At 23.7% G+C, this 19,511-nt stretch overlaps 1 protein-coding gene across 1 annotated transcript in view; it reads left to right on the top strand.

Annotated features, from left to right (window-relative positions):
* Positions 1-19,511, top strand: part of LOC122498984 (nuclear hormone receptor FTZ-F1) — a 285,716-nt gene that overhangs the window by 177,860 nt on the left and 88,345 nt on the right. The gene's annotated exons all lie outside the window — the stretch shown is intronic.

Raw genomic sequence — 19,511 nt, 5'->3', positions numbered from 1 at the left:
TGATAGCAAAAAGTCAGTCACTGATTCAAATAGTAATATTTTACTAATGAAATAGTGAATAATGAATAGGTAATTATTAGTTAAATTCACTTTTAAGTTATGTAAAAATGACTGAAATTTGTAGTAACTAATTCAATTAGTGAAATTTGACTATTTTTTTAGTTATCTATTTACTATTAATTAGTGATTCTCTACTAATAATTAGTTATTTTTTACTAATTGCTGAAGCAAAAAGTCATTCATGATTTTATTATAATAATTAGTTATTTTTAACTAATTCAGATTAAGAGAGTATTTTTCGCTTCATAAAAATCAAATTATACGTTGTACTTTTTTACTAAAAATTGTGGTATTTTGTTGCAATGTGTTTGGAAAAAAAAATCGAAAAAGTCTCAATTTTCTTAACTTCCCTGACAACAAATTTTTTTCATTACAGTTACCTGACTTAACTGACAAAAATTTTGTTTTAATGTGTCATGGAAATTTATCATTTATCACCTGGAAATCATGGAAAAATCATGGAATTTGATATGGAGAAATTTGTAGAAACCCTGTTGTGGCAACCCTGAATAATTAGATAAAGGATATTTATGTAAATATAAAGGAAACTCTAGTAAAATAATTTTCAATGATCTACACTATTAGATTTTTCTGGTTAGATTAAGCAGAATTCTAATTAATTTAACCAGAATTCTGCACTGAAAAAAATATATTTATGGTACTGCCATAAATATGGCCAATTCTCACATATTATATTGGTAGATATGGAACAGCCATACGCAGTGTAGAACAGCCATATGTATGTGAGAGACAGTAATAGGTACGTGAAGAACACCAATACATACTGAATTTGAAGAACAGAAATACAGTATTGCTGTTTCAGCCTATATGTCCTAACCATACTCGTATGACAAAATCGACAATATCATTTTTTTCAGTGTGGTTGTTTTAACTAGAATATCGTGTTAAATATACATAACCAAAACTTTTTTTCAGTATACGTGAGATAAAATGTATAAATAGAGAAATTCCCCCCACCCCTCGATTCTTACTCTAATACCGCACGAACAAACAAACAAATATGATAATTAAAAATTAATAGAAATTTACTCTCTCTCTCTCTCTCTCGTTTTTTTCTTTTTCTCTCTTTTCAATAATCGTGACGGCATAACTTTGTGCGGTGCGATACACACGGGCGCTGTGCACACGTCGCTTAGAATTAATGCCTGTCCAGCTTTTAAAGCTACCTGTTATTCCGCGGCGACAAGGCCTATTTATATCGGCCTAGATTCCGCGTTTATACACCATGTGCTGCTGTGCTGTTCTTTTATGCGCGTGTGCGCGCACTTATATATGACATATACACACTTGAATACTATTTTATATATATATATATATATATATATATATATATATATATATATATATATATATACATAGAAAAACAATCATAAAAAGACTACCGCTATTCTCACGATCTAAATTATTACTGGCGATCTAATTTATTGAAAGGATTAGATTTTTGCGAAATCAAATTACAAGCCGAACAAGACACATTTGTATATTTTATTTGCAACACGTGCGTGACTGATGATAAAAGTCCACTTATTTACCCCCCCCCCTTCCCATGATTTATTTATTTTTCAATCGTGGCTTAATTGTTGTTTAGAATCGAAGCAACAAAAAAATTGTTAATGCATAAAATAAATACAATTTATAACACAAATTTATAAACGAATTCTAAAAATTGAGTTGATTAAAATCGGGAAAAATTTAATTAGGGCGAGAATTTTTCCAATTCGATTTTGTATTTTTAAACACATTTTTATTAAAAGAGTGGATTTTAGCTGTTTAGGAAAATTTAAAAAATTTAAATTAATAAAAATATTTACTAAAATTAGTTACTGACTTTTTGCTTTTGAATTCACCTGTTATAACTTTAAAGTATCAAATTACAACGTATATTGGATCAAATAAAAAATTGAGCTACATTTTTGGTATCAATTTGATCCAATTTAGTATCGATTTGATAATTTCGAGAAAACTGGTGTTTAGTACATTTTACTAATTCAAATTTTAAGAGCAGATAACAATTTTCTTTTAGGAATAATTCTGAAAATTCTTCTTTATATTATTACTAGCTCCTCCGACGGCCGCAAGCGGCCGTCTACGGTGCTAGTTTTTAATTTTTTATATGTCCATTGTCCAAGTCCATTATTTCATTAATAATAATATTCAAATTTTTTCAGTTAATAATTTGCTTATTTATATTTGAAATGTTGACGTTTTTTTTGACAATGCAAAATAAGATTTATTATGAGTACTTTCTCTTAACAAAAATAAAATTTATATATTCGCGCTCTTTTTAAATAACATACGACTGCAGCGCCACCTTCACATGTACAAACAATTTTAAAAACACCCTTCTATTAAGATTTTACATTCTCATTGCCCATTCTTTACTTCGATACTTTTCGATACATTCGACCTTTCCATTCCATGTCTTTTTTAAGAAAGGATTAGTTTATTATTATTAATTTTTTATTATTATTATTATTATTATTATTATTACTTTATTAATATTCAATAAAAAATAATTTTATTATACTACTTTCAAATTGACCTACTGAGTAAACAATATATTTGAATCAAACTTAATTATTTTTTTTTATATAGTCTACCAAAAATTATTTTTGAATTAAACATAATAATTTTGATTCAATGCATAATAAGTTTGGTTCAATAAAAATTACGTTTAATTGATTTTTAAGACTTCGGCTTAAATTTTTGAAGTTCAAAAATAAGGCTCAATTGTAGAAAAGCCACACATTTAAACTACAATGTGCGAGAACTTTGAGACTTTCTTTTCAATGAAATTCAAAAAATTTCCCTCTTTTCAAAGAAATGTTTTAGAGTTTATACAAAAATAATTAGTTCTCTAATTGTAAAGGAGGTGTTTTTTTATTTTTTTATTTACATTTGTTTTCGGAAAGAAGTTTTAATTTTTTCTTTCATTGGATGAAGTTGTCAGTATAAATAAAAAATAATTTCTACGTCTAATTTATGTCATAAGTCTAATATTCGATTTGTATATATATATATATATATATATATATATATATATATATATATATATATAAACACACGAAAATTATGGAATTTTTTTTTCTTTTCATTGTAATGAAAATAATTACATATATCGACATTTTGCTTCTCTATTAGAATTATTTTTTATCTTTATTATTATTTATTGTTACTATTATGTATTACAAATAACACTGATGTGTGAATTTATACAGAAATTAATTTCATTTATTGTGTTCTATATTCTTATAAAATTATAAAATAAATTTTTTTCTTTAATTAATTTTTAGATTTTTGTAAAACTATTAAATAAATTTTTTTCTGCTCTACTCTGGGTCTACTAAACTTGTTATTTATTAAAAGTGATTTTTTTTTTCAAGTAAATTTATTTACATTAAAAGTTAATTTTGCAACAAAAAATATTTTTAAGGAAAAAATTTTATCAAAATATTTTAAAATAGTTCAGTTTCGTAAAAAATTTTTATTAAAATTTAAAAAATAATCGAATTTTTGCTGTGAAAAATTTTATTATTTATTAAAAATAATTGAAATTTTACAAAAGAATTTTATTAAAATTTTTGTAAATAATTAAATGTTACATTCTCATTTTGAATTATTTTATAAAAATTTAATCGAATAATTTAATTAAAATTATATTAAGAAAATAATTGAATTCTTGCGATGAATTTTATTATTTATGAAAATAATTTATATCTTATAAACAATGTTATCAAAATTTTAGAAAATAATTCAGTTCTTTCAAAGAATTTTTTGAAAATATTTGAAATAATTAATTTCTTTTGAAAGATTTTCTTGAAAATTATATTATTCAAATAATTGAATTCTTGTGAAAATTTTGTTATTCATGATATTAATTGAACTTTCGCATTGAATTTAATTATAATTTTCTTTTTTTAATAATTGAATTCTTTTGTGAATTTTTATTAAAATAGTAGATATTTGAAAATATTTTTAATTTCAAAAATTATTTCTTGAATTTCTTCTAAGAAGAGTTTTATTAAAATTTTTAAGAATGATATTTTTATTTTTGCAATTAGTGGAGCGCAAATTTTCAAAAGATTAGTGGAAAAATTATCTTTTAGTGGCACAAATTTAAAAAAAAGTATCCAAATAGTAGGTAATTGTAAAAAAAGTAGAAAATAATAGGTTTTAGTATAGATAAGTGCGAAGCCTGTTTTATTAAAACACAGATTATATTTGTGTTAAATTTCGGTTTTATGATTCAAGTATAACTAATAATAATTAAATAATTAATTTGAATAAGAATTGAAGAAATAATAATTAAATTTAAAATTTGGTTAAAAAAAATTTTTCTCTGGGCGTATAAAATTAATATTTAATAAAAATGAAAATAAATATTTTAATTAGTAGTAAATGATAAAAATGACAATTTTGTCGAGTTTTCGGCGAATTCGAAGCGAAATAAGGAATAGTGTGCCACAGACAGAAATTTGTGTGACCCATTTGCCCGGTGCACTTGGACGATGCATTCTCAACGTCCCAGACATAGGACGCGTTCTGGTACACTGGGACACGTGCTTGTGCGAACACGCACTTTAATTTATTTTAAGCCTCTTGCGAGCGCACTACTTCATAAACTGACGGTCTTGCGCGAAACAACTCTCCTCGCAGATGTAATTCAAGACAAAAAAAAGAAAGAAGCAAAGGAGAAAAAAAAATTAGTGAAGATAAATTTTTACGATCGTGCGGTTTTTGAGACGGAAATAGGTACGCTAATTAAAGCATATGCTTTTCTTCGCTTGCGGTTTAAAAAATTTAAAACATGAAAATCAACCCTCCTAAGCGAGAAGAGAGACGACACGAAACAGGATTTAAGTAGTAAACGGTTAATTCGGGCAGACATCTGGCGGAATTATTAAAGTTGTGCCAGCAGAGTCGCGGCTAAGACGATATATAACAAAACACTATTTTAATTAGCTCTCATTATTTCTGGCTAGTGTTTAATTTATGTTTCTATTTTCTGATGAATTTTTTAACTCGTTTGCTAGTATTGTATTCTACTATTTCTAGCTTCTACTATTAATAACAATTATTAACAATAATTAACAGACATTTAATTATTGTCAAAAATTTTAATAGAATTATCTTCACAAAATTAAATTATTTTAAAAAAATTTTCGCAATTCAATGATTTTCAATATCTTCTATTTTCAGAAAATTTCCAAACAGAATTCAATTATTTAATAAATTTTTTACAGAAATCTTCGTAAGAATTCAATTATTTTTATAAATATTTAAATTCTTTCATGAATAATAAAATTCGTTGCAGGAATTCAATTTATTAGCAGGATAAGATAGAAGGGATAGAAGTAAATACACTGAAATAAAAATAAAATGTTTTCAATTTTAGACGATTCCTCTTCTTTTGCAGCATTTTTTTCCTCTTCAGGGTTGCCACGCTTTTACTCATTTCAAATTCCCTGACTTTTCCAGGTTTTCCAGGTTAAAAACGGAATTTTTCCAGGTTTTTAAAACTACATTTATATTTTACAAAATTTTTAATTCTAACCTTTTTGAAATTAAACAACTTATAAAAAATTGTTACAAAACATGAAAATATCGATCGGATATCTTCATGATATCGTGATATCTTCATGTTTTATAATAATTAAAAATGTTGGACTGATAAAATCATCATTTTATACCTATTATAAGAATATTGTTACTGTAACTTATTCAAAATTACTTTCATTATTTTAATTCAATTATTGTTTTCCACAATTTTTAACTAAAATTCTTCTTTATAAAGTGTAAATTAATTATTACTAATAATTTCTGAAAAATTTCTTTCAACATTTTCAAAGCTTTTTGTTTACAATTCAATTTTACGAAAATTCATCGATTATTCAGGTATTCGGAAATTCTTCAATCAAATATATATTAGAAAATAAAAACTTGAAATAACTTAAAAAAATTCAATTCAACTTTTACAAAAAAATTAAATCTACACAATTTTAAGTTAAAAGTATGAAAAATTCAAACATTCAAAGATTATAATTTGAAACCTGCTTTTCTAAACTCAATTATTGTCTAAAGTTTTAACTGAAATTCATATTTGAATCAATTATTATTAGAAAATTCTACGACAATTCAATTATTTAAATACAAAAAAAAATAATTTATTGAAGAATTGAATGTTTTTTAAAATTCAACTCTCATTTAAAGAATTTTATCAACAAATTTTTAAATAGGTAATTAAAATTCTTTTCACGATTTTCAATAAAATTTTTAAGAACAATTTCATTTTTCGAGAAATTAGATTAAAAATGTATTAAAAGTAATTGAATCTCTGTAAAAAAATTTCATTGAATTGAGAAAAGTTTTTGAAAATAATTGAAATTTTGTCAAGAATTTTATTAAAATTTTTGAAAATAATTGAATTTTAGAGAAAAATTTTAATATTTATAAAAATAATTGAAATTTTGACTACAACTTTTATTAAACTTTTGACCATAATTGAATTTCTGCTAAGAATTTTATTACTTTTGAAAATAATTGAATTCTTGAGAAGAATTTTTGAATAATATTTCTTTTTGAATACCTAATTATTTTTAATTCAAAAATAAATAATTTATTTAACAATTGAATGTTTCTCAAAATTGAATTCTCATAAAGAATTTTATTAACAAATTTTTAAATAATTGAATTCTTTTGACGAATTTTAATAAAATTTTAAGTATAATTACATTTTTCGAGGAATTCAATTAAAATTCCCGTGTGGAAATTGCCAAGGTTTGCCAATATTGATTATTGGGTCAATAATGGTCCTAGCTTGGAATGTACCTTAACCTGGCCCTAGCTTGGTAATAGCTAGAGCTTCTTGTTAGATTATAAGTTATAAATATATTTAAAAATATGTATCAGTAATTGTTTATGTGTAATTTAAAGTAATATTTAAACATCTCATAGCAAGATTGAGACAATATTGAACTAAAATGTTTACTTTTAACTTTTCATTTGTAAAATTTGACAGATTATCAGTAGAATTCTACTAATTGCTATTATCAGTTACTGATAATTAGTAAAAAGTTACTGATTCGATTAGTAAAATATAAGTTACTGATTAAATCTGTTGTATAAAAATATGACATAGTCAAGTTTACTAATTTATCAGTTGAATTTAAAGGTTATGTTGGTTTTTCCTTGGCTACCAGCATATTTACAGCATATCCTTAGTTCCGAAGCTTATGAAAGTTAAAATAAATCTTTAAATGTCTTCAGTTTTTTAATGTTTGGCGCATAAGTTGACTAAACATTGCATGAATGTTTACAATTTTCTTTAATTTTTTAAGTTTTTCAAAACTTTTAAAAATTTTCTTTAAACTTCCTCCTTTAAAGAAAAAATTTATTTAAATTAAAAAAAAATTTACTTCATGCAATGTTCAGTTAACTTTTGCGCATAACATTGAAAAGCTGCTGACATTAAAGATTTTTAAACTTTTGACAAAATAATTGAATCTTTGCGAAGAATTTTATTACTTTTGAAAATAATTGAATTTCTTTGATGAATTTTAATAAAATTTTTAAGAATAATTATAAACATTTTTCGAGAAATTCCATTAAAATTGTATTAAAAATAATTGAAATTTTGCGATGAGTTTTATTATTTATGAAAATAATTAAATTATTGCGAAGAAAAATTGTAAAGGAAACTCTTTTAAAATTGAATTAAGAAAATTGAAATATAAAATAAAGAAAAATTAAATTTCAAGAATAAGCACAATAACTTTTAGAAAACAATAATTTTCCAGGATTCCAATCAAAATTCCCTGACTTTTCCAGGTTTCTTCAAGGTTTATAAAAATTCCCTGACATTTCCAGGTTGCGTGACAACCCTGCTTTTACATATAAATGTGCACTAAATTTTTCTTTTTTAATTGAGAGGATTTTCCTCTTTTATATTTTCTATATTTTCTATAACTTTTTAAAAAGTTTAAAGCTGCGTTCAGAAAAAGAAAAAAAAAATTAAAAATCTTCTTTCTAGTATAAATTTGTTTCAATTTGATAGGAATAATTTCTTCTCACTTTGAGATTTTATTTTTTTCGGTGTATTTTTGATGAAAATCAGGAAAAAGTGAGGAAAATAAAATATAGAATGGAATTTTTGTCAGTTTTGTGAAGTGTCTAAAACGTTTAATTTTTCGATAGCTACATACTATTTGCTACTTTTTTAAAATTAATTATCGAGTGCGAAGTTTGTAGTATAGAGAAAGTTCCTACAGAGAGTATAATTCTCTCTCGAAAAATAAAAATTTTTCACTTGCAAAAATAACTTTTCCTTGCGCCTAAATCGGGCATACAAAGTCAAAGAGCTTGTGTCTCGCGTCATTAACGCAAAAGGCGTCGCGACGCCGACGCGCAGAAGGGGTTCGCAGACTAGACTCCTCGATACTTATCGCGAAAAAGACGGCTGTTGATAACAGCAGGCGAGAGAAAGAGAGAGAAAGAGAGGGAGAGAGAGAGGATGAAGTTTCCGGTTTTTGAGTGGTGAGCTACTTCGATGGCGGCGACGGTGGCAGACACTTTACAAAGGGGTTGATATGGCGGCGACTGAGGGACAGGGGAGGAGAGGTGGTGGCGTCGGATGGCGCAAAACTCGAAGCGTAATCAACGCGGGTGGAAGGGGTAGTGTCAGGGTGGTCGAGGGGTTTAAAACGGGGGGAATAGAGCGCGGTCAAGTGTACTGGGTAACTGGGTCAATGAGAAACGAGCGACGCGCAAGCCCAAGCGCATATAACAACACTACCTTGCCGGGTGCTCTTCTTCTATGCATATATATCTGCAACTCAACATTTGTGCGTGCCATCCCGAGTAGTCTATTATTATCAATCTTGATCATCAACAACATCATCACTGAACAATTTTTAAACGTACGTCGAGAGCCGTACTGACTTACTCTATGCGATGCACGTCTATATATTCTCTAGAATTTCTTGGCGCACCAACGAAAATGCGCGTAACAAGCATCCGCATATTTTTTGCACGCCTATTCTTCTCGGGGTCGCATTTTTCTTCGTTGCAAGACCTTCGCAGGATTCACAGGCTTCGTAGTCGACAATTAATCTTAAAAAAGTATTAGCGAAAATTTATTATTTAATTCAAATTTTTTTATAAAAATAAAATACCTATTAATTGGAATATATGGTTTTAATAATATTATTATAATTGAGGGCCTGCATACAATAACAACCGCTGCACTTGGTTGTAGGGGATAGTACCAGTCAGGTAGCAGTGAACGGCCCAGAGGCTCTCACTGCTGTCTGGCTGGTATTATCCCCTACAACCAAGTGCAGCGGTTGTTATTGTATGCAGGCCCTCAATTAGAATAATCATATATTCTGACATAGGAATTTCAGGGAATTGTCAGGAAAAAATTAAATAATTTTTAGAATTCATAAGAAAATTCTGAATTTTTGTGTCTTTTTTGTTTGACTCGCATTATACTATAAAATTACCACGAATTTTAATACAAAACCTTCAATTTTTTCAATTTATGACAAAAATTTCTTTTTAAATAACCTAAATCTTGAACAACTATCATAAAATAATGACATATAAATTATTAAATTAACAATTTTACTTAAATATCTCAAAATTAATTCAATTTTAAAAGAGTTGCGTTTACAATTATTTTCATAAATAAATGAACTTCAAACGGTTTCAATTTGAAATTTTATAAAATTTCAATGTAGATTGAATTTAATTAGAAATCCTAAAGAATCTTAGATTTTTGTAAACTTTTAATAATTTAAATTTTTCTGAAATTAGTTAAACTTTTTAACATATTTATTTAATTATTAAAAATAATGGATTTATAAAAGAATTTTAGTTAAAAACACTAAAAAATTAAATTTTGAAGAAGTTACAAATAATTTGCAGAAATTCAAATATTTTCCAAAAAATTTTCGACAAAATCCCAATTATTATCTTCATAAATAAAAAAAATATTGAAAATCCAATTATTTACAAACATTTTAATAAAATTCTTGTCAATATTTTAATTGTTTTCAAAAATTTTCCTCATTTCAATGATCTTCAATATCTGCTACCTATTTTATTTATTTATTTCGTTACATACACAGGCATCATACCTTTCGTACAAGAGTACTGAGAAAAGTTGAGTGGCAAATATTTTATTAAAAATAATTTTAATAAAATTACCAAAAAGAATTCAATTATTTAAAAAAAAATTTTATAAAATTGTACATTTAATTAATTAAATAAAATTAATTTAAAAAAATTAAAATTAATTAATTAATAAAAAAATAAATAAATAAATAAAATAAAAAAAATAATAATAAAATAAATTTTTTTATTAATTAAAATTAATTAATTTTTAACATTTAATTATTTGTATAAATAATACAAATTTCACAGGAATTCAAATATTTATAAATTTTTTGTAAGTTTATTCTTCTTAATAATTCAATTATTTTCAGAAACAATAAAACTCATCGCAGAATTTCAATTATTTTTAATCGAATTCCTTGAAAAATGTAACTACCTATTCTAAAAAATGTTATTAAAATTCGTTAAAAGAAACCAATTATTTAAAAATTTGGTAATAAAATTCTTTATAAGAATGAGATTTTAAGAAACATTCCATTATTCAATAAATAATAATGTACTTTTGTATTTTAATAATTGAATTCTCGTAGAATTTTCTAATAAAAATTGATTTGGAAATTAATTTTAATTTAAATTTTAGATAATATCTAATAGAATATAAAAATAATTTTTAAGAAGTTACAGTAACAATATTCTTATAATATAAAATAATTATTTGAACACTCGATATATTAAGAAATAGAATTGATGCAAATTATTTCCTTATGAAAATTGAGAATTTTCCACAAAAATATTAAGAAACGGGAATATCTAATGTTTTTCTTCCCAAAAGAAAAAAATGAGTTTGTAAACAATATTGTTATTGAGAAATAAAAATTATGCATAAAATGGGTATATTTCCTATTTCTAAATCAAAATTTTTTAACAATTAACAATTTTCTAGTATTTTTAATAAATAGAAAGGAGAATAATTTGCATAATAATTCAGATCAGTCAAACGAAATTTGTTATAGAAAAAAGTATATAACAAACAAATTGGATATATCTTTTAATTGTTAATCATAATTTTTTTTAAATTTTCTAATTTGCAATATTATTTTATTACACGCAGAGTTATATATATATATATATATATATATATATATATATATATATATATATATATTTATATCAAAAATATTGATTAAATTCTAATATGACTTTACTAAATTTCTCATAAGTTTTCCTAAATTTTAGTATTTTTTATATTAAAATTTCTCATTGTTGCACTTTTTCCCTAATTTCTAAAATAATTTTACAAAATTTAATATCAATTTTCTCTGTGTGTATAAATCTTGAACAAATACCTGCATATTTTCGATTTGTCAAACAATATTTTTTGAAGAAAAAAAAACAAGACACTAAAAGATACGTTTTCTTTAATTTTTTGAAAATTTGCACTACTTTAAATCCACTAACAGCAGAAATAAAATATTACCTATTCTTAAAAATTATAATAATTCAAAAAATAATTTTAGATTGTTTGCAAACAATTTTCCACAATTTTTGGCAAATATTTCACAAGAATTCAATTCTTTTCTCACAAATAATGAAATTCTTCGTTGAAATTCAAATATTTTCAATATCTACTATTTTAATAAAATTTCACAATAGAATTCAATTAATTAAAGAACATTTTTTTTTGCAAGAATTTAATTATTTTCCCAAATAAGGATATTTTCAATAGTTTTCCTCCAAATAATTTAATTATTTTCAAAATTGTTAATAAAATATTTTAAAAAAAAATTCAATTATAAAAAAATATCAATAAAATTCTTTGCAAGCATTCAAATATTTTCATAAATAATAAAATTTTCCATAAGAATTCAATTATTTAAAAAAATTCTAATACAATTCGTTACAAGAGTTCAATTATTTTTCTAAATAATAAAATTCTTCTCAAGATTTAAATTAGTTTTAATATAATTTTAATTTCTCGAAAAATGCAATTACAGGCAAACCTCGCTACGGCGGAAACTCGCCAGGGAGAAGTAGAAGGGATTATATCAGTGAGAGTTGTGACTGTGTGAGTGCCATGAAATTCAGGGCCGAAAAGTTTCGAATTGTAATTTTTATATGGATGTTTTGTTATTTAAATTATTTAATTTATATTTGATTTATAATTTTTGTTTATTTTGTGATATATTTTATACATTATAAAAAATAAACATGAAAAATAATAAAATAAATAGAATAACGAATCAAAGTAATTTAAAAAAAATAATTAGATATACTTAAAATTCATCGCAAAAATTAAATTATTTTTGATAAATAATAAAATTCTCCTGAGGAATTCAATTATTTTCAATACAATTTTAATAAACTTTAAAAATCAAATATTTAAAATTACCTATTAACAGACACGATTATTTTAAAAAGTTGAAAAAATTCTTTGTATAATTCAATTACTTTCAAAATTTTTAATTATAACTATTAAAGAAACTCCATTATTTTAAAAAAGTTTAAAGATATTCTTCAAAAGAATTTAATTAAGATTTTTATAAATTTTAATTAAATTTTTCGCGAGAATTTGATTATTTTCATAAATAATAAAATTCTGCGAAGGAATTCAATTATTCTCAAATTTTATGACAAAATTCTTTGCAAGAATTCAATGATTTTTAATATATATTTTTAAATAAGGTTATTAATAAATTATAATAACTTCTATTTCATATTTGAAGATCATATGATTTAAAATGGTTGACACATCCCTGAACGTTCACTCACTAATAGCATTTTAACGAACCTCTCTACGGCGGAACCGTCTAATTGCTTTCCGCCGTAGCGAGGTTTGCCTGTATTAAAAAAAAAAAATTTTTAACTCTTCGAAAGAATTCAATTATTTTTAAAAATTTTGATAAAATACTTCATAAAAATTCAATTTTAGGAAATAATTAATTATTCGCAATTAATTATTTATTTTTCATTTAAAAAAAAAAAAAAATCATCAAAAAAAAAAAGAAAAGAAAAATGTCGAGTAAATTGATGGCTTTAACTCGTGTAATTGATGCACTTTTTTTAACAATATGACCTAGAAGCTATTTTCATATATTACACGCGAGAAAGAGAGAGAGAGAATGCACTGTTGCAAAATAAGCCTTTGATGCGACACATACGCAACGTAACCCTTAAAATTAATATATGCAATATGATATTGTATTTTACATATGTGTTTTATATATACATATACATACAGAAAAAAATAAATACATACTAAAATATATAAATATATGTATACAAAAAAAAATATATATGTATAAATATATGTAAACGTGTGTATATTAAGCTTATTATATATACATATATATAAAGCTGCAAGTACGTACGCGGTTTACTAGACTGGAATTCCGTTCATTCGAGTGAGTGTACTGCGAACCATCCAATTAATGCACGCAGAATTGTAAGAAACACATTACACGCCTTGTGCTTTTAGGGTAACAGGTGAACACGCGCTAAAAATAAAACTGCATTTTCTTGTAAATTCGAAAAAAAAAATTTTTTTCACTTGCATTTATATATATACAACACTACTCTTTCTCACGTTATGAAATTTCAGTTTACGAAATATTCTAAAATATATTCATATATTCAACACGACATAAAATTAAACGTCAGATATAATGTAGGAATTACATTTTTTTTATTCGAATTTAAATAATAATGAAACTTTTTCTATAGAATAAACATAAACAAACAAAATTTTGCCCTTTAATTTTTAAAACGCAATATTCAATTCAATTTAATTCAATATTACAAATTTCAAAATAAAAAAGAAACTGCGGTCAAAAACAATATATATTAGGGGGAAAATAGACTTTTGATTTTCCGGTGTGGTAAAAATTATATTTGAAAAAGAGTAAAAAATATTGAGGTCGGCATTTATTTTCTGATCAGAAATTTATTTTGGTTTCGGTTTAATTCCTTGCCATAAAACTATTTTTGGTTGTATCACATACTGAAGGAAAAATTGGATTAATATTTGTTATGATAATTGTTTTATTGTAGGAAATGTTACATGTTATAATACTAAATAAATAAATAATAATAATCCTGATAATAATAAAAATAATCATAACAATAATATAAGAAAATAATCCTAATAATTATTAGACAAGTAATCGATATTATTCGAATCAAATAAATGTTTTTCAGTGTTTATGTATATAATAATATTTATTATATTTATTTATAACGAATTTATTATTAATTATATTTTTATAAAAATATTTTTTTCAAATTTCTTAATATAGAAAGAAAATTTTCCAAAATAAAAAAAAGATTATAATTTTAAAAGTAAAAAAAATGCTGATTTCTCTATCTGATTTTTTATAATGTGTGGCATCATGAAAGAGAATCTTGTTTCTAAAGTGTTTCACTTGGCACAGCAGACAATGATCGTTAAGGTATAAAATTATCATTTTAATTTATCATATATAAAGAATATATTGCACTTGGAATTAAAAAAAAAAAATTAAAAAGATAAATTTCCTTTTTGAAATATTCATCGCCACCGATATTCCCAAACGATAATGAAATCTCCTCGTCGTCTTTATTTTTTTCCCCTCGTATTTTTTGTTCTTCCTTTTTGTATTTTTTTGATAACGTCGATCGCGATGCGTTTTAAACATACGAGCCGGAAACGAGCCGTGTATTGCAGAATATTCTCTGCCTACCCTGATGGAAAGAAATGATCCTGGCGATGAGTCATTCAGCTAAAGGCCATTGCAAAAAGCAGAGCTGCATATAATATATATTGTATATACATTTGTAAATCAGTCTACCTGCGATTTTTAAGTTTATTTTACTTTTACTTTATTTAACTATTTTCAATTAATTTCTATTTTACTTGATTTTTAATTTACTTTCATTTTACTTTCATTTTATTTTTGTTTACATTTTATTTTTAATTTAGTTTTATTTTACTTTTATTCTATTTGTAATTCACTTTTAATTTACTTTTACTTTACTTTTTATTTTATTCTCAAATTTTTACAAAAGGAAAACTTGTACCAAATTGTTTTATTGATAGTTATTTTCTTATTATTACAATTAGAGAAATAAAAAAAATAATTGAGGGCGTGGAACGGATAACTGCCTGTAACGCATGGTCGAAAAGGGACTATACCAGTCAGACAATAGTGAGCGCCTCTAGGCCCTCAATTATTATTAAAATAAAAATTATTATTATTATTATAAATATTGACGCGAAATTCAAATTAAAAAAAAACAAAAAGAAATGTAAAAATGAATAATTAATTTTTTCTAACTAAATTATTTATATTTCTTTTGCAAAAGAGCCTTTAGACAAGTATAAATTACAAAGTATGAAATAAATAATAAATAAGCAAATAATAAAAAAGGAAACAAAACCGAACTTCCGATTTGAAAACCAAAAAAATGGCCCACTTGAAATTAAAAGTAATTGTAAATTTGTTTTGACATGACTTGATCCAATCGCATTATTTTTCCCCCGCTTTTCCGCATATTATGGTCTTTACTGGCTTTAATACTTACGTAATTACAACTCTCCTTATTGGTCTATTTACATATGGACCGATCAACCGTTTCATGGGCGTCCACGCCTCGAGGATATGAGAAAATATTTCTCCATTTTTTTTATTAGCACTTTTGCACAATAAACAATTTCGACAGCTATTTTCAATGAATAATTCGCAGTCAATTATCATTTCTTTATCTATATGGATTCAAAATTTTTCTTGCTTTTCAAAAATTTTAATATATATAATTCTCGCAAGAATTCAATTATTGTCATAAATATTATAACATTTTTCGAAATAATTCTATTAGTTTTATTAATAGTAAAATTTTTTTGCAAAAATTAAATTATTTTCTATAAAATTTTTAATAAATATAGTAAAATCTTTGCAAAAATTCAATTATTTTTATATATAAAATTCCACGAAAGAATTCTATTTTTTTTTAATTCATTATAAAATTTTTCAAAAGAATTCAATTATTTTCTACAAAAATTTTAATAAATCCTTCGAAACAATTCAATTACTTTTATAAATACATAGTAAAATTCTTTGAAAAAATTCAATTATTTTTATATAAAATTTCATGAAAGAATTCTTTTTTTTTCTTAATTCATTGTAAAAGTTTTTCAAAATAATTCAATTTTTTTCTAAATAAATCCTTCTGAAACAATTCAATTATTTTTAAGAGTAGTAAAATTATTAGCAAGAATTAAATTATTTTTTTAATTATTTTAAAATTTTCGATTCAAATTATTTAAAAAACTACATTATTTAAAAAAAACCTAAATAAATTCTTTAAAAGATTTTAATTATTTACAAAAACTCTATAATAAAATTGTTTACAAGAGTTTAATTTTCTAATCAGCAATTTGAATAAAACTTTAATAGTAAAATTATTAATTACAATTATTAACAAAATCGATTTTTGGTAACTTTTACTACTTTCGGAGTAAACTTTGCTATACGTTCAATACATTAATTGTAAAATTGAAAATATTTAAAAAGAAAAATTAATAAAAAAGTATCCTTAGAAAAACTGTGAAGATTTAAAAAAAATCTTTAATAGTACCTATTCTCCTAAAGAATTTAATAAAATTCAATAATTAAATGTTTAATTTTAATTATTTAGAAGCACGATTATTAAAAAAAATTAAAAGAAATTTTTATCATAAAGTTAAATTATTTTCAAAATTATCAATTAAAATTATTAAAGAAACTCCATTATTTTAAAAAAAAATTGCAAGAAATTCTTCAAAAGATAATCTTTAATTAGAATTCCCAAAAATTTGTAAATATTCTCTTTTACGTGTAGAAAAATTCCCTTATTATACATTATAAAAAGATTTTCAAAAATTTGGAAAAATCCCATTAAATAGTTAGAAAAATTCTCTTACTTAAAGTAGGAAAAAATATTGGATTTTTTTAATAAAACAATATTTTTGTTGTATATTTAAAAGTTTATGTATACAAACTTTTAAATGATATCTCCTGACTAAAACATTTATTCAAAAATCATTGAAAACCGATATTTAAACGAATTTGAATCCATTTTGAAATGATGTCTAAACATTTGAATTTCATTTTACGAAAAATTTCAATAAAATTGAATTTGAAAATATAATTCAAGAAATTTATATTAATGTTAATTGTGAAATATGGATAAAGTAATGAATATACCTGCTCGTGAGATCTGTGAGTTGCGACGATGGGAAAGATGCCTCTAAAAGGTGTTTAAATTTTCGTTTTCGGAGAGAGAGAGAGAGAGAGAGAGAGAAAAGAAATTTGAAAATGCAAGAGACACACAACAAGTAAGTGGTGTAAGGAGCAAAGTTGTGCGGTTGTGTGCAGTTACTTAGCGTTGCACCGTTGCAGCCTTGAGCCTATTCCACGCACGAAAGAACCCGCAGCACGCCTGGCTGCTTGCCGCGCGCTCCAAGTCGAGACCACTGAGATATCCCGGACCACGAATCACCTGAAACAAAACAAAAAAAAATGCAAAAAAACCACCGAAACGTATACACGTTTTAACGTTATTTATATTGACAATGATACAAATTTACTTATTTTATAACTAGCTTTTATGTACGTAAAGAATAACGAATGCAAGACCAATTATTATTATAATGATGCTATCGCTTATCATATATAACACGATTTGCTCATGCCATTATTATGGTAACAATGACTGTCACAAAGTTACTCATATGGGAGTTCTCGGAAATGTGTTTTATTCAATTTCAAAATCGAGAGAAGGAGATTTTTTATTTTCTTTTTTTTCTGCACAACTATTCTCACTTTTTCTGCGAATTTTTCAATTTGTGAGAATTACAATATAATGTATTATATCATAATTTTTATTTTTATCGAAATGGAAGAAATGTTTATCATTTACACAAGAATTACAATAATAGAAATATTATTTTAATTTTTCAAAAAAGAATACAATTTTTATCATTTATAAGAAGAGTAATAAAATAAATAATAATAAAAAATAATACTCTTGAAATTTGAATTAAGTTAAAAAAATCTATAATAAATTGTATATATGAAGCAAATATGCAACACCAGCATTGAAATTTAATATACATATTTATTAAAATTAATATACATTTACATTAAATTTAATATAATTTGTAATACATTTAATATAAATGTATATATTACTCTTAATAAAAATGTACATTATAACTTTCAATGCTGGTATTGCATATTTGCTTCATATCAATTTATTAAATTTATAATACAGATTTTTTTAACATTGTGGTGAATGAATTTTTGCTTTTGAATAAGTAAACTTAATTATTTAGATAAATTTTATTAAAATTGTATTAAAAATAATAATTGAATTCTCACAAAGAATTTTATTATTTTTGAAAATATTCTAATTTTCCCAATTAGATTTTTCATAAATTCTTCAAAAAGAATTGAATTATTTTTTTTTACTAATTTTTATTGAAAATTTTGAAAATAATTGAAATTTACCACACTGAGAAAACTGGATAGTCAAACTTAGAGGGTTAGGTTTTGAGTGTTAAGCCTGACTCTCTGGATAGTTAACTTTTCCCTCCGAGTTAGTCAAATTAATCATCGGAGTGTCTATTTATCCCTCCGAGATGATTACGAAAAACTTAACCTCAAATATAGTTTGTTTGTCCCTCCAGATAGTTAGTTGAATACTCCATTTTTCTCCGTGCAAGAATTTTACAATAACTTTTGAGTTATTTTTAAGTTTTTTCTAATTGAATGTTTTAGAAAAATTTTATTACAAATTTTTAAAATTAATTGAACCTGTTTGAGAAATTTTATTAAAATTGTAAAATTATATTAATAACGAAAATAATTGAATTCCTGAGAAGAATTTTGAAATTTATTAAAAAAAATAATTGAATTGTTTTGAAGAATATTTTATCAAAATTTTAGGAATAAAAATTGTATCCTTTTGTTAAATTTAATTAAAATTGTTTTGAAAAATTTTATGAAAACTTTAGGAAATAATTGAAATCTTTCAAAAAATTTTATTTAAATCATTTAATAGTATATTTCGTAACGTTATGAAAAAATAATTCAATCCTTTTGTGAAGTTGTATTAATAATTTTTTTCAATATAATCGAATTTTTGAGAAGAATCATATTATTTCTGAAAATAGTTGAATTTTTCAAAAAAAAAAAATTATTAAGATTTTTGTAAATAATAAGCAAAAATAATTAGTTATGTAGGTACTTAATGTGAATTTTTAAAATTTTAAATCTAAAACTATTCAAAAATTTGTGTTGATA

The sequence above is a fragment of the Leptopilina heterotoma genome, unplaced genomic scaffold (assembly GCF_015476425.1).
Source record: "Leptopilina heterotoma isolate Lh14 unplaced genomic scaffold, ASM1547642v1 Lhet_163, whole genome shotgun sequence".
NCBI lineage: Eukaryota > Metazoa > Arthropoda > Insecta > Hymenoptera > Figitidae > Leptopilina > Leptopilina heterotoma.
The sequence above is the reverse complement of the archived record's forward strand: the minus strand, read 5'-3'. Positions and strand labels throughout refer to the sequence as shown.